The 16,246-nt window shown below is 45.0% G+C and overlaps 1 protein-coding gene across 6 annotated transcripts in view; it reads right to left on the reverse strand.

Annotated features, from left to right (window-relative positions):
- The window catches only part of ADGRF5 (adhesion G protein-coupled receptor F5), a 52,256-nt gene extending 42,185 nt beyond the window's left edge, over positions 1-10,071 (reverse strand). Inside the window, exon 1 of one of the 6 annotated variants that reach the window (XM_079969648.1) lies at positions 9,802-10,071. The gene's annotated coding sequence lies outside the window, so the exon portion shown is untranslated. Of the gene's footprint in view, positions 1-232; positions 400-9,801 lie in introns of those variants that run through there. The other 5 variants (XM_079969643.1, XM_079969644.1, XM_079969645.1 and 2 more) reach the window with 5 other exon arrangements.
- Between the last annotated feature and the right edge of the window lie 6,175 nt (positions 10,072-16,246).

A 16,246-nucleotide genomic window follows, 5' to 3' on the forward strand; every position in this document is an offset into this window, starting at 1 on the left:
CATGATGCCAAATATTTAAATTAAGAACTAATATATTGTTGGCATAGTTTACTTTTCTCACAGCAACGGGGAAGGCACAATAATATATAGCAGCATTTCTTTTTTAAAGTTACTGTTAAAGCCCTGTCATTTAGTGCAAGCAGGAAGCAGGACTGAACACAAGGGTCCCACTAGCACTTGCTGTATGAAAAGTCCCTTATCCAAACACAAGGAAGTAGCGCCCAAACCTCACCTTGCACACCACAGATTCAGATATCCAGAAAGTCAGGGGTGTGTGTAGTACTGTAAAAAACACAAAAACAAAAAACAAGCAGCCTTAAACAAGCCTTACTCTTTATGTTTTACTCATCCGTGACAGCTGTTTTGCCAGAAACTGGGGGTGGGGGAAGAGATTAGACAAATATTTTTTTTCCTTCCTTGTTTGCCTTCTGCAGGGTTTCAGGGGGTTTTCCTGGAGTTTTCTGGGCAGGGTTTCTGTCCTTTGGTGTCAAAATTTGGGGTCAGGAATGCATTAGAAATTTCCCCATAGGAATGAATGGAAATCATTGACTTGTTATGTGAATGCTCGCCTAACAAACCATTTCCTGAGAACGCATTGTGTTCATCTAGCAGAACCTGTGTGTATTGTAACTCTTTCCAGAAAGCTGCCCCTAGAAGCCTTCCTTACCTGGGTCACTGGGCGGTCGCTGCAGCTTTCCCACCTCCAGACCCTTTTCCAAGGCCAAGAATTAAAATAATGGGGAACCCAACCCAGACAACCCCCTCCATGCACTTAGCAGTTGCTGCAGCTGTTTAGTCAGGGGTAAAGTGCCAAGCCTCCTCTTCTCCCCGACACGCCAGTGTTCAGCGTCCAGGGCCTTTTTTGTAGCCAGAAGCGTTTGATCCGGTGAGCCCTGCAAGATGGGGCACTGGTCTCCTGCCACTACCATTTCCTGCAAGCCAAGGAATCCTGTATCTCAGGTATCTCCCACCAAGTCTTCAAAGCCCCAAGGTGCCTTAGGATGCTTACCTGGGAAATATGACCTACCAGGCAATAAAAACAAAATAAAAATGACTGTGTCTTTCATTGGTTAGAAAGAACCGGTGGCCACTGCCTCTGGGGAGAGGGGAGGGCTCTGGCCTCTCCCCATGGGTGGTGGGGCTGACTTCTGCGTCATCCTGTGCACCACTCCGTGAAGCTGACGGCCCTCACTGCCAACTCGTATGGAGATGGTTGTGTCATCAGTAAGTAGCAGAGATGGAATCATGGGGCTCCCTTTGCTTTCAGTATTCTCGCCGCCTTTCTTTCATTCTTAAAAAAAGTTTCACAACTGGACTAGTGGAAATTGTGTGATCATTGTTCTCTCTTTCATTAAAATGGTTCTTGGGGCAGATTTAAACAAAATTAAAACATGAGAACAAAAAAAACCAGACATATTTTGTTGTCAATGATACATACTTTGTTTCCCCAACAGGAATGCATATGGAAACTAGATTCAATGGAATTACATATTCTTGGGAATTTTACAGGAAAGATCTGATTAGATCTGGGATACATTTGTTGGCTCCAGTTCAGATTTTCCTGCAAACATTTTTTTCCATATTCATTCCTTTGTGAGTAAATGCTATGCTGAAACTGAGATAAAAGGATGATAAATATTATTGATTGTATTGTAGGTCAGGATTGTATTTCCTATGAACAAACTATGAGGCTGCAATCTTGCACACACTTAGCTGGGGAAAGTTTCACTGAAATCGTTTGAGGTTACTTCTGCTTACGCAGGCCTAGGGTTGCTCTGTCAATGGCACTATTAATTGGTTGAGTAATAATAGCCCATAGTTTCACTCCAGTATCAAAATATCAACAGATTAGTTTCCTATGATTAAAATAATTCCCATGTACTATTAAAGCACAATATATTTCTCATAAAAGTAAGGCATTTTAATTGAGCAATAAGGACAATCACAGATACATAAAAATGGTTCAAATTAATTCTAGTTCAGAATAAGGATGGAGCAATATTTAAAAATTATACAACAACCAGAGGAAGAAATGAAAACAAATCCAAATATGATGCCCAAAATTTCAGTTAAGTTATTTTTTTAAAAAAATCATTATTTTAGGTGTTACCAGAGGTCAGGAACCTCCAGTCCATGGGGAACCTCCCCATCTGGCCCCAGAGGTCATTCTGGGCAAGCCACACACACCCAGCCCACACTTGATGTCATGCACAATGTCAGGTGTGGGCAGGAAAGGGCAGGGCTTGGCGTAAAGGGACTTTGTAGGCCCTGCGGATTGGGAGGCCTGCAAAAGTCTCTTGCACAGCTTTCAACGCGCCTGATAACTTTCTGTCGCGTTGTGCAAAGCAGGAATTCTGTGCATCAGCTGCTGCGCAGTGGGGTGAGAGAGAGAGCGCTCCCTGCACAGAACTCTCTTGCAGACACAACCCCATTTTTGCCTGGCGCCTAAGCATATATAAGGAAGGCACCAGGCGAACCTCCCTGGAGAGAACACTCCACAAGCAGGGAGCCACTGCAGAGAAGGCCCCGTTCTTGTGTTGCCTCTCTCACGTGGAGGAGGGAAACAAAGAAGGGGAGAGGCAGTTCTTGAGGTCTTGTGGTCCTGAGGCACTTGCAAGGCAAGGGAAGGGGCTGTTTCCTGGCTCCTCACTTTTCTGTGGCGCTTGGTCATCAGGCAGCTGCGAGTCCAATACAGGACCCCCCCCCAAGCAGGGGGCTCTGAGGGGCAGACAGAGGGCAGGCCCCCCCTTAGGCAGGAAGAAAGGGGGCAGAGAGGAGTGGAAGGAGTCTTGATCTAAAAATAAATGCTTTGTGCATCCACATCTAATCTTGCCCCTTTCTAAAAGTTGCTTATTGGTGTGTGTTTTTCTTTTTGTCAATCTACCAAAGAATAAAATCAAATAAAATTGGGATTATGGGTTTTTCTCAGGATGGTGGAGGGCCTGTGTCCCGTGTCCCATTGACGTCGGGATGGGCGCACTCACCCTTCTTCTGATAGGAAATGCTCTGTGGGAAGGGGCACAAAAACAGGGGGTTGAAGAGGATCACTTGGGAGGGGGAGTGAGAAATGTCCCTATTTTCATCTGAGGAATGTTGGAGGGTATGATGATATTATGACTTGTAAGAAAAAAAACCCTACACAAAGCAAGAATCAAGGGGAGAAGCTGTGAGAATGAGAGCAAATCTGCGCTGACCTTTACAGATAAAGCAGCTTAATCTAAACAGCAACAGCAAAAATTATTAAGGATTGAAGTGTCAACTTTTGCAGTGATAAGGATTTAGAGGTTAAAAGGCAGGCATTGACATATTTCCTGCTTCAGAGTGCTGGGACAGGAGAGCAGTCGTCAGGGGGAGACTCCAGTTCCAGACACGGCAGAAACAGCAGCTCAGTTGTTCTGCCCTTTGCATGGGGCACAGCAGTGACTTCTCTGCACATGGACTGAGTTCGCTTGGGGCTTTGACACACACACAGGGTTAGGAATGCAATTTCAGATTTAGAGGGAATGCCCAGTGCCTGATGCACACACACACACACACACACACACACACACACCCCTGCAAACTTTTCTGACTGCCCAAAACTCCATGGTTTGGGGCAGCAGCCGGAGCAAAAAGAAAAAAGAAAGACCCAGTGCTTGGAGGGGGGAGGTTTAGATGCAGATGCAAAGAAGTCCCTCCCTGCTCATCAGATCTGGCTTTGGATGAGTGGAGAGGAGGCCGGCTGGATCCAGACACAGCAAAGAAGCATTTAAGCTGATCGCATTGCAAACTTTGTACAGTATGAGAAATTGGGTTGGCAAAAACGGAACTCCACAGCGCCATCTGGTGTCATAGTGTTAGAATGCACGAACAATGCCTATAAAGCGTTTTTTCTTTGCCAGTGTAGCTGATTCCGCTATAAACTCTTCCCTTCATACTTGCACAAATCATTTATGGGGAGGGGGACGTTTGCTTGTGCAAGGCTCTCACAATCAAAGGCACACCCTCCCATGTCATACCAGAAGGTTACTTACCCCTGCTGTGTACACTAACCAGGGAGTAAGTCTTGCTGAGTTAAATGGAGCTTGCTTCTGAGTAGGTATGGACAGGATGGTACTGTTAAGTTTCAAAAACAGAGCATTTTGAGGTGCCATTGCCATTTGTTATTTATAATGTATGTACCCCCCCCCTTCTTAATGGCCAGCATAGCCAATGGTCAGGGATACTGGGGCTTGGGGACTGTTGGTGTCTGAGAGTCCACAGGTTCCCCACTCATGCACAAGAGTGGACTACAGGGGAAAGTTTTAACACAAGTTCAGGTTAAAAATAAAAAAGGGAAACTTTCATGCATTTGCTAAACAAATACCAGGAGCATTTTTTAAAGGGGGGGGGGGGGGGCTTGAAAGAATATGCACATTTTTGTGTACAAATACATGTATATTGTGGGAACTGCACATAAAGATGCATATATTTTTGGAAACAATACACAAAAATGCAGATTAATAGGGGAAATCACTTTCAAATATTATATATAATACAAAATTGTGTATTAGGAAGAAATGTGCATGAAAATGCACAAAGTGATGCAGAAATGAGGTAAACTGAGCTTAAGATTAGAATAATTAGAAACAGAAAAACCAACATTCTCTTTCCCTAATATTTATTTTACAAGCACACGCCCTCGAATTTCATTGATGTTTGAAGCAATCCTAACAGCGGTTGGGGGTGGGGGAATAGCACTGGAATACTGCTTTCCCCCTGGCAAACTCCCCAAATCATGTCACTTGGCCTTAGGACTGAGCTATAGCTGGGGAGAAAGCAAAGCGGCTTAGGAGGCAGGGGGGGGGGGCGATAAGGGAACAGCTGGCCCTTCCCCACTGTAGCCACGACCTCAAGTTACTATGCAGCATTATTGTTGTTGTTGTTGTTATTATTATTATTATTATTATTATTATTATTATTACTATTACTATTATAGGATATGCTTTTAAAGTGCATTGTTTTGGAGACAATATAATATTGAACAAGTGGGTCAGCAAGCACCCCTTGAACATCCTGCAGATCTTAGATCTACTCACTCAGTCACTCAGTCCTTCTCCCTTACCCTCCCCCCAGCAGCTCCCATGTTGAGGGAGGCAGGAGGTGGGAGGGAAGACACCCCACTTTCCCTTTTCCAGAACTGAGACAAAGACCCAGTTCCTTCCACTCTGCCCCTTGGAGACTCCCTGGGAAATTGCACTCGTAAGCTGCACATCATCAGGCACAGACAAAGAGTGTCCACCAGGTTCTTAGGGCAAGTGAAAGCTGGATACTTGGCTAAGCACTGGAGTCCTAGAAAGTCCAATGGCAGGATGCTTCCTACTCATTGCAGCTCATTAACCTTTCGAAAACCCTTTTCCTGTTATTGTCGGCAAAGTTGCTGAAAAGACATCAAGGCAGCCAGGCCTTGGAGGAAGCGGGTCGTGCAGGTGTAGATTGTTCCACATTTACATAACTCAAACAGCAGAGACTGAAGCAGTTTCCTCGACAAAACCTTAATCCTGCCACACCTAGAAACCACATTATCCGAGAATAAATAAGCGTGCAGTTCCTGACAAGTATCAGGCATGAGTTAGTGGGGCTTACTCCTAGGCAAACATATATAGGATTACAGCAGTGTATTGCAACAAGGGCAGGGGAGACCTCCAAATAAAACTGTCCAGCTTAAGCAGCCTTTTAGAAAGCTTGTATAAGCATAAGCATCATATACAGTTGGCCCTGGTTTGAAGGCCATTTAAACGACAACCCTGGGGACAATAGTAACTGGACTTAAACAGTGGGCGCTCATCCACCCTTCCTCTCATCCCTATTTCCCCTCAAGGAAAGCCGCTCTTTAGTGCTCAATCAGAGCAAAGAGCAATTCGTGTTTCCTCTGGATTGACATTTGTTCTGATTTAGCACTAAGGTGTTGGTTTTCCCTGGGAAAGCATTGGGGCAAGGGGGAAACTGGTCAGACCCACACTTTCTAGGCACAGGACAAGCGGCAGTGTGGACAGGCCTGTCAATCCAGAGAAAACCCAAGAGCTGATTCCCCAGGGGGAAAGCAGAAGAACAAGAGGAAGTGTGGCTAAGCACCGAGAAGAGGCCCATTGAAAAGAATGGGACAAGTCTCCTCAGTGAGTCACCTCTCAGCATGACTCTGAATCCAACCCATTGAAATGGCAATTCAGTTATTCTGCTGTGGACTTGCGAGTTGGTCCTGCTCCCAAGGAATACCCATCTTTCACCCTAGCATGGGGAAGGTTTGGGCAGTTATTCTATGTTTGTTTTTATTGTTTTATTTGAGTTGTGGTGGTGTAACGTCCTGTCCGTAGGATGAGAGTGATGCACCCTCTAGTGCAGAAGGGACTGAAGAAGAATTTTAGCCCACCTCTGACACCAAGCGTGCAGTAAGTGCAGCAGAATGAGAGATCCAGAGGTCCGTGCCTGGCCTCTGCTTCTCCTGTGTGTGGCTGCAGCAGCGTCTGGCAGAGTGGGCCATTGCCAAAGGTAAGGTCCGAGTGGAGAGAGAAGAGGCGCTCAGAAGGCAGAGTAGAATTCTCTAAAGGGCTGGAGACAGGCTGACTCTGGGGGTCTGTCCAAACCCCTGTTATTTGGTCAGGGATCTATTCACTGGCCCCTTCCTTCAGGTGATTCTTAAGAAGATGCCGCTATATTTCCATGATCTGAATCCTACGGCGATACGGAAACAGCCTCCGGACAGGAAAATTAGACACCAGATATCCTGTCGAGAGATTGGTGCTAGACAAGCTGAGCTCCTTCCATCTATCAGATTCTGTATCACAGTGGGAGGAAGGATTTGGGCAGGCAGGGGTAAGCCAGAAGGAGATTGGTCAGAGGCCTGGGAATCGCCATCCTTCGCAAACACAGTCACATCACACATTCTGCATTCATTCAAGCAGTGGGAAAAACAAGGAAATTTAAAAGTGGCCTCATGCTGCTTTGAAATTATCAAATAAAGTGAAGCTGAGCACATTCATTTTGAAAAGTAAACACAGGGAACCCTGTGTTAAATATGGACGTCTATATACCATGTTTCTTAAATATTGTTTTTTAAAACATATTTTTTAAATGAAGTTTTTGTCTCAATTTTTTTTTCCTGATATATTCATAAAATATAAAAAGTAGATCCAGAGAAAAAAATCAGCAACAAGCCACTATTGAAAAAACAATAAATAAAAATATTAATCATGAACTATGTATTTATCTCCAAAATTGGATTATATTCTACACTATTCAACAGCTCATGCTTTTTTACCTGTTACAATATGCATTATATACAGAACACACCCATATGCACTTTCTCTGAACCTTTTAGCCTCCTAACTTTGCTCATGAAATCTTCTCACTGACTCCTTGCTATTACTTCACTGCCTGGACCTTGATTTGTAATTTCTCTAACAAAAATGTTTTTCTGCACCCCAAAGCAGCCGTGATGCTGGGGCCTCTTTTTCCCATCTAGATGAATGGGTTAAAGAGAGACAGGAACTTGACTGCAGTTCCAGCCTTTTCCTTTGTGCTTTAACAATCAAAGGAAGCTCAGCCTTATTTGAGGAATTTCCCACGCCTCTACTTCAGACATTAGAAAATGGTTTTCTTAAACTCATATCAGATATGTTTACAGAAAGAGCCAAACAAGTTGGGGGGGGGAATCCTGGATAGGATAACTATCTGTATACATTACAGCTATTTGAACATTTTTAAAAGAAAAATTAAAAAAAATAAAAGGATAAGCCATGGAACAGTTTGGGTGCTACAGATGCCCAGCCATCTTCACTGCGAAATAAGGAGGCAAACCTCCACTTCTGTCATTGTTTCATAGCAGGCATGTCCAACTCCCAAGAGACTGCGATCTACTCCTGGTATAAAAAAACTGACAGTGATCTCCTCACTGGAGGGAGGAGGAGCGGTGGGGGGGGGGTGGATTGCCCAGAGTTGTTGAGCTTCTTTGGGGGATGATTGCACAGAGTTTTTTAGCTTTATTCCCATAACTTTTTCCACACAGTAAGGATCCCGCGATCTACTAGGATCAGCCAGGGATCTACCAGTAGTTCATGGATGCTTGAGCTGAGATTCCTGCCTTGTAGGGGGTTGGACTAGATGACCCTGGGGGTCCCTTCCAACTCTATGATTCTATGATCTGGGTGGCCACTGTGAGAACAGGATGCTGGACTAGGTGGGCAATTGGTCTGAAGCAGCAAGTTCTTCTTGTTGTTGCCAGCCACCCCAATCTCTGAGCCGTGTGAGCGGCCAGGGCTTCCAAGCACCTCCTTGGGAATGAGGCACAGCAGAGACTGTGATGTCCTTATGGTTTATTGACACATCTATACAGCCTGAGCCTACGAGGGAGGAGTGCACAGCATCCGCACCCCAAAACGGTCTTGCTTCTCCCATAACTGCAGCCTTGGAGTCACACAGAAATCAAGCCTTTGCTCTCTGATCCTCTGCTTGCTGATTTGCTTTTTTTAGGTCACATCACTGCAAACCTTGCTCTAAAACTCAGGCTTTGTTTTTCAAACTGTCTGAGAGTTAAAGGAGGGACCCGACTCATTTGGCATCTGGCACGCAGGTAGGGCTGCCATATCTGGAAGAGCAGAGAGCCTACTTGGGCCCCCGGTTATGGGTGCCCGTGCATGTGATGTCATGATGTCAAGCCTGTGCCACCCAGCCTTGGCACCTGATTTCCGGTGGCATTGCAAGTCGGGTTCCGAGACCTCTGAAAGCATCTCCAGAGTTGCGCCAGGGGCCCTGCAGTGTGGGTGATGAGCACCCACAACAACATTTTTGTGGATGCTCGGGCACCCAGAGCCCCCTATAGTTGGTGCCCTGTTGAAGAGCAAAAAAAGGAGCAGCCTAAGTCACTGCCAGCCCAAGCGCCCAGGCCCTTCTTTCCCTGGCTCAGGCTGGCAGTGGCTGCAGAGCAGCCCAAGCCCAAGCCCAAGCCCACCAACTCCAAAACCTAGACATTTCCTTTAAAATGTAAAAATCTGCCCAGGTGGGCATGTTGACCCCCCAAAAGAGGACATGTCCGGGTTTTCCTGGACACATGGCAACCCTACACAGAGGCCCCTTTCCTTTGTTCTCTTCAGAGCCCATCACCCAAGCAATCACTTCAGCAGGAAACCAGCCTTGCTGGATCCAGGGGTTCAGGATCAGCCTGGCTGGATTAGCTTTTAGCACTTGCTGGATCCAGAGAAGAGAGGAGTCTGGCACCCACAAACTCATCACAAACGACCATGACTCCACCCCCAGGGGGAGGGGATTAGTCAGCCTAAGGGCCTTCCCCTTTGGGTCACACTCCAAAGAGCTCGCCAGATGAAATGATCACCCCTCTTTTTCACATAAGTGTATGTGCAGAGGGCTTTATTTTACCCCAAAGAAACCACATCCTGTTTTTAAACAACCAGATTCTATTTTTTTTTTTGGGGGGGGGGAGTGAGGACCACATCAGCAGATCTTGCTTTGTGCCTTCCACATGAGCTTCTCACTCAGTACTTCCCAGACGGACACTAACCTGGCCTGTATGGAACAACAAAAAGAACAATGTGTCCCAGCACATGTACAGAGAGTCTTGATGGCGTTATCTGTTCTCAGCTATAAAAACAGAAGAGGGAAGGAAAGGAGAAGCAGGACTGCTGGCCTCTCTTCCTTTAAAATTGGATTCATCAAGGATTGACCTAGAACAATTAGCTGATAGTGGGACGTTTCCAGGTCTTTGGGAGAGTTGCCTCCTTTTATTGTGATTTGAATGATATTTACAGTTGTTGCTCCATTAATCCTTACCTGAAAGAAATGCCAGAGGTCCCAGCTAATGGATCTCTATTCTTTCTTTTGCAGGCTGTGGGACGTTCCTGCCGCTGTGCATCTCTCGGCTCTGTGCGCTGTCTGGTTTTCCCCACCTTCCCTGCAAAAACCCCTGAAATCAACAAGGCACATCAGATTCTCTTCTACATTCAATACAGGTCCAGGGAAAAGGGTCAAATGTTTTGAAAGCTGTGATCAGAGAGCATAGCTTCAAGTTTTCAAGTGTGCGAAACATAAAACATTCAGCAGAACAAAAGACCACTTCCTAACCCCACCGCCCTTTCCTGTGGTCAGCAGGAATCTCACGAGTGAAAGGGAGTGAACAAAGCCAATGAAACGGGGAGGCTGGTCATCAGCTGAAGTGGCCGCAGGAACAGCACAGGAGTTCACCCCCCCCACACACACACACCTTAATTCAGGTTCCAGCTTGCAATAGTAAGGGGCAGATATAGGATGCCCATTATGGTTCCCTGTTACTGCCGTGACAGGAAAATTAGGCAAAAAGTTGGCCTTTAAAGAAAGAAAAAAAATACAATTCTGGAGAACTCATAAAAGCTATTTTGTGACATTTCTGCTGGTCTTAACAAAGTTATTCTCCTAACTGGGGAAAATTAAGGTAAAGGTAAAGGTACCCCTGCCCGTACGGGCCAGTCTTGACAGACTCTGGGGTTGTGCGCCCATCTCACTTAAGAGGCCAGGGGCCAGCGCTGTCCGGAGACACTTCCGGGTCACGTGGCCAGCGTGACATCGCTGCTCTGGCGAGCCAGAGCCGCACACGGAAACGCCGTTTACCTTCCCGCTGGTAAGCGGTCCCTATTTATCTACTTGCACCCGGAGGTGCTTTCGAACTGCTAGGTTGGTCAGCTATAAATGACAAAAAAGAAATTATTTTATTTGTTGGTTCCTCCAGCCAACAATAGGGAAAGAATTTTTGTGTTATTGGCTTTATAGCATGCCATCCCATAAGGAGAGAAATGTTCTTTAGGGAACACATGCATTTTTACTATGAAATGGCAGCAATATCAAATAATGATGGGAGAAACGGCCACCACTGATGAGTCACCACAGAGCTTTCCTATCTTCCCAAACCCAGTTCCTCTTTGGGAGAGCTTGCTTCAGGGCACACTTTTCAGGTAACTGAATTCATATATTCATCTGTCATATTGTTCTGTCAGTGCAAGCTTTTTGGCATTCCAGAGGGAATGGGCTTCTCCCCCCCCCCCCACAACCCCACCAGAGCCAATTTCAGGGGGTACAGGAGCCCCCTTATGCTAGCAAGTCCTTGTGTGGGCTCCCACTAGTGGGACGTATCAGTTGAATCCCACCCAGAATGACAAAAGCCCTCCAGCAATATAGCATATGATGCTGGCCCATTAAGAATTGGATTGCTCTTGTGTGAAGTATATGTGTCACAGGCTTATGTCAAGCACAAAGAGAGAGTGATCTAAAAAGGCACCCAAAGGGCCTTCGGGATGCTGGGCCTGGATCCCAAAATCTGTTCTTCCTTACCTTTTAATTATGTCTGCTGGCTTTCTTAAAATAGTGTCATATTTCTGGCTGAAAGAGTCTCATTCAGCAGCATTAACCTTAAAACAATTGCCAGAAGAGATAATCCCAAAGAGAAGGAAACAAGAAAAGGAATTTACATGCATTAGCATGAGGTGTCAATAAGCCAGTTCTGCTCTGCTCTTGTTTTATCTTCTTCGCTTATTCAGAAGAGGAAAGTGGGGCAAAATCCTGGGCGTGGGAAGTTACTGCATAGTTTAGACTTGGACACTGAGTGGAAAAGTTGTAGTCCAATGAAATATGGGAATATTGCTAACATTGCCATGGCATAGCCCCTGAAGGTGTAAAATAAAAACTGACAGTCACTTTGTGTCAGTTCATTATTGGAGTCCAAATGCAAATCAGTTTTATCCAAAAAAGATAATGAATAATCTAAAAATGGCAGTAACTTTTCCTTTTCCTTTCACATTAAGTCCTTGTGTTCCTGTCAGGGAAAAAGATGGGTTGATGATGATGATAATGGTGATGATGATGTAGAAATGGTGTTTTTAGAGGCTGTGGGACAGGTTTTGTTGTTTTCAGAATCTGTCTTTTCGTATTTTATCTCATTTCTGTCTTGTTGTGGACTATTTCAATGTTTAATAATAATAATAATAATAATAATAATTTATTTATACCTCACCCATCTGGCTGGGTCCCCCCAGCCACTCTGGGCGACTTCCAACAAAACACCAATAATAACCTATTAAACATTAAAAGCTTCCCCAAACAGGGCTGCCTTCAGATGTCTTCTAAAAGTTTGGTAGTTATTTTTCTCTTTGACATCTGGTGGGTGGGCGTTCCACAGGGCCGGCACCACTACCAAGAAGGCCCTCTGGCTGGTTCCCTGTAACTGGGCTTCTCGCAGCGAGGGAACCGGCAGTAGGCCCTCGGCGCTGGACCTTGTTTGTTTCACAGCCTTAAACATTGCAGGGTAGTGAATGCTTCTCTCTGTGAGGGAGCCTTCCCAGACCCACTGAAAGAGGCGGTCATTAAACCGCTTCTTAAAAAACCATCTTTAAATGCTGCCAATATGGCCAACTATCGTCCAGTCTCAAATCTTCCATTCTTGGGCAAGGTGATTGAGCGAGTGGTTGCTGAACAACTCCAAGCACACCCGGAGGATGCGGACCATTTGGATCCCTTCCAATTGGGATTCAGGCTCATCATGGGACTGAAACTGCCTTGGTCGCGCTGGTTGATGATCTCCGGCGGGCTAGGGACAAAGGTGAAAGCTGTTTCCTAGTTCTGCTGGATCTCTCAGCGGCCTTTGATACCATCAACCATAACATCCTTCTGGACCATCTTGAGGGGCTGGGAGCTGGGGGCACTGTTATACAGTGGTTCCGCTCCTTCCTCCTGGGCCGTGTCCAGAAAGTGGTGGTGGGGGATGAGTGTTCAGATGAGTGTTCAGACCCCTGGGCTCTCACTTGTGGGGTGCCTCAGGGTACCGTCCTCTCCCCCATGTTTTTCAACATCTACATGTAGCTGCTGGGAGAGATCATCAAGGGGTTTGGGCTGGGTGTTCATCAGTATGTGGATGATACCCAGCTCTACCTCTCTTTCAAATTGGAACCAGTGAAGGCGGTGAAGGTCCTGTGTGAGTGTCTGGAGGCGGTTGGAGGATGGATGGTGGCTAACAGATTGAGGTTGAATCCTGACAAGACAGAAGTACTGTTTTTGGGGGACAGGAGGCAGGCTGGTGTGGAAGACTCCCTGGTCCTGAATGGGGTAACTGTGCCCCTGAAGGACCAGGTGCGCAGCCTGGGAGTAATTTTGGACTCACAGCTGTCCATGGAGGCACAGGTTAATTCTGTGTCCAGGGCAGCTGTCTATCAGCTCCACCTGGTACGCAGGCTGAGACCCTCCCTGCCCACAGACTGTCTGGCCAGAGTGGTGCATGCTCTGGTTAACTCTCGCTTGGACTACTGCAATGCGCTGTATGTGACCCGGAAACTACAACTAATCCAGGATGCGGCAGCTAGACTGGTGACTGGGAGCGGCCGCCGAGACCATATAATACCGGTCTTGAAAGACCTACATTGGCTTCCAGTACATTTCCGAGCACAATTCCAAGTGTTGGTGCTGACCTTTAAAGCCCTAAACAGCCTCCGTCCTGTATACCTGAAGGAGCATCTCCACCTCCATTGTTCTGCTCTAAGTTTCACCCCCTAAAATGACACACCCTCTGGGTGCAAATGCTGACTTTCAGTTTTGGTTACAGGAACAGTATTACAAGGACTCTTGAGAGGCCAGGACTGTCATGCCAGAATCTGAAGGGCAGGAATGCGCCACCTTGATGTTTATACAATGTCAAGAATTTGCCATTCCGCATTCCAGACACGCACTCCTTTGTGAGCACCACAACTTGCTCTTTATTATTTCTGAGAGCTCTTCCTGTCATAGGAAAACCTGCATCCTTCTTCCATGGAATTAACTGTTGTCTGTTTCAGACCAGACTGGATTTTTTCCATTCCTTTCCAGGCCCGGTTATTACATTAAAGAAGGTAAATGATTTTTGTAGCTTGGATGAGTGCAACGGGGCCCATTCAGAATATATTGGTTGAGGAAATCAGAGGAGTTCTCTCCAGGCATTTGTCCTCCCTTGCCTTCCTGCTGCCCTTGGCGATCCTCAGGATTCGGCCTTAAGGATCCTGGGCCCAGGGAAATAAAACTATCTTGCCTTCCCACTTACCAAAGCAGTGCTCAAGGCGGCTAATAGCAATCTAAAGGCAATAAAATGAGCAGCAATTAAATGTTAAAGTGAAAACAGCAGCAAAAGAGATAATTAAAACAGTGTCAGCTTAAAATAACAAAATTAAAAGAAAATGTGCTCAACTGCAGCAAAGGTGTTAAGGTCTTCGGGGTATCCTTCAGGGCCATTTTTGTTGTCCTGTGGTTAACCCTCATACTACATGGATATAATTTTTAAGTATGCGGAGATCTACAAATACAGTGGTGCCCCGCAAGACGAATGCCTCGCAAGACGAAAAACTCGCTAGACGAAAGGGTTTTCCGCTTTTCGAGGTGGTTCGCAAGACGAATTTCCCTATGGGCTTGCTTCGCAAGACGAAAACGTCTTGCGGATTTGCTTCCTTTTTCGTAAAACCGTTAATACCCGGGCAATCCACGCTCCGCAAGACGAAAAAATAGCAAGACGAAGCGACTCGCGGAACGAATTAATTTCGTCTTGCGAGGCACCACTGTATCAAGGCTGTCGCTGATACAGCATTGTCTGGGTTTCCCTACCACAAGTCATGTCAGCCCAGTCTTCTCTCTTTTTCAGCGACCAGATCTGGTAGTCAAAACAAAATAAAAAAATTCCTTCCAGTAGCACCTTAAAGACCAACTAAGTTAGTTCTTGGTATGAGCTTTCGTGTGCATGCACACTTCTTCAGATACACTCAGTGTGCATGCACACAAAAGCTCATACCAAGAACTAACTTAGTTGGTCTTTAAGGTGCTACTGGAAGGAATTTTTTTATTTTGTTTTGACCTTGGCAGACCAACACGGCTACCTATCTGTAACCAGATCTGGTAGATCAAGGAAGGCTTTTTAAATAGCATACCAGCAAGGGTTTTGACAAGGTTCCATGGGAGACTCTTGTTTACAAAACTGACTTCACTTCTCCACTTGAGTGAGGGACAGGGACTTCCTGTGAAAAGAAGACAGAGGCTTTGCTTGTTTCAGGCACAATATCCTTTGCAGTTAGATTTGGACCTGAAAGGCTCAGGAGAAGTGCAAGGCCAACAGAAGTTATACTGCACTGCAGAATCACATCAGCCAACAGGAACATTTTTTTTCATGCCCATAGATTGCAGGTTTTAGCCTTTTTATGAAAACTATAACATCTAGAGTGATTATTTATTTCCCCCTTCTTAGCAACTGACTGAGCAACTATTGAGAACACACTGGATTCTGAGATTGAGCAAAAATAAATAAATCCAATATACTGTACTGGAGATGAAACTCATTCTGTTACTTTTAATTCAGTTTTATATACACTTGGTATCCAACATTTAGCAAACAAGTGACAGTTTCATTTCCTTTGTACTACTGGCCCAAAAATGGTAACAGGAACAACTACCAATGTTAGAAGAATGGAGAATGAAACTGATGGACTATGCAGAATTAGATAAACTAACGGGGAAGATCAGATATCTACGTGACCAAAAGTTCATCGAAGATTGGGGAAAATTTTCAGATTATTTGACATGTATATGTGATGAGCAAACAACGCTAGTGGGATTTCAAGAAGCTCTGCGAATATTTGAGGAATATTGTGTTGAAGAAAAATAAGAGGGTGAAGGTATATAAAATGCGAATTTAAAAATTAGGAAATGTGTAATTTAAAAATTGAATAATGGATGATTGTTAGAGAGGCTGAAGGAAGTTCAAAAAGAGAAAATATGTGATAAATTTAGATTGGATATTATAAATGTATGTTAGAAAATTAATAAAAATTATTTACACTCGACAGTTTCATTTCCTTTGACAGGGGTTTGTCCCACAGAGCATTCTTCTTCCTTGCATGTCATTCATCATTGTTATGCAACCCAATCTGTTTCCTTCAGCTTCTACAGGGAATCTGTCAAATAATAATAATAATAAATAATAATAATAACAATTTATTATTTATATGTCACCCATCTGACTGGTTAGCCCCAACCACTCTGAGCAGCTTCCAACAAATTAAAACATCAAACATTAAAAATTTCACTATACAGGGCTGCCTTCAGATGTCTTCTAAAAGTCACCCAGAGAAGCTGCTGGTGTTATTTAAAAACAAAAGACTACAAACGTTTTTAGTAATGAAAAGTCTGTGTCAACCAACTCCCAAGTCTGGGAGAAAAGGAAATAACTTTAAAGTGGGCACCT

The sequence above is a fragment of the Podarcis cretensis genome (genome assembly GCF_951804945.1).
Source record: "Podarcis cretensis genome assembly, chromosome: 3".
NCBI lineage: Eukaryota > Metazoa > Chordata > Lepidosauria > Squamata > Lacertidae > Podarcis > Podarcis cretensis.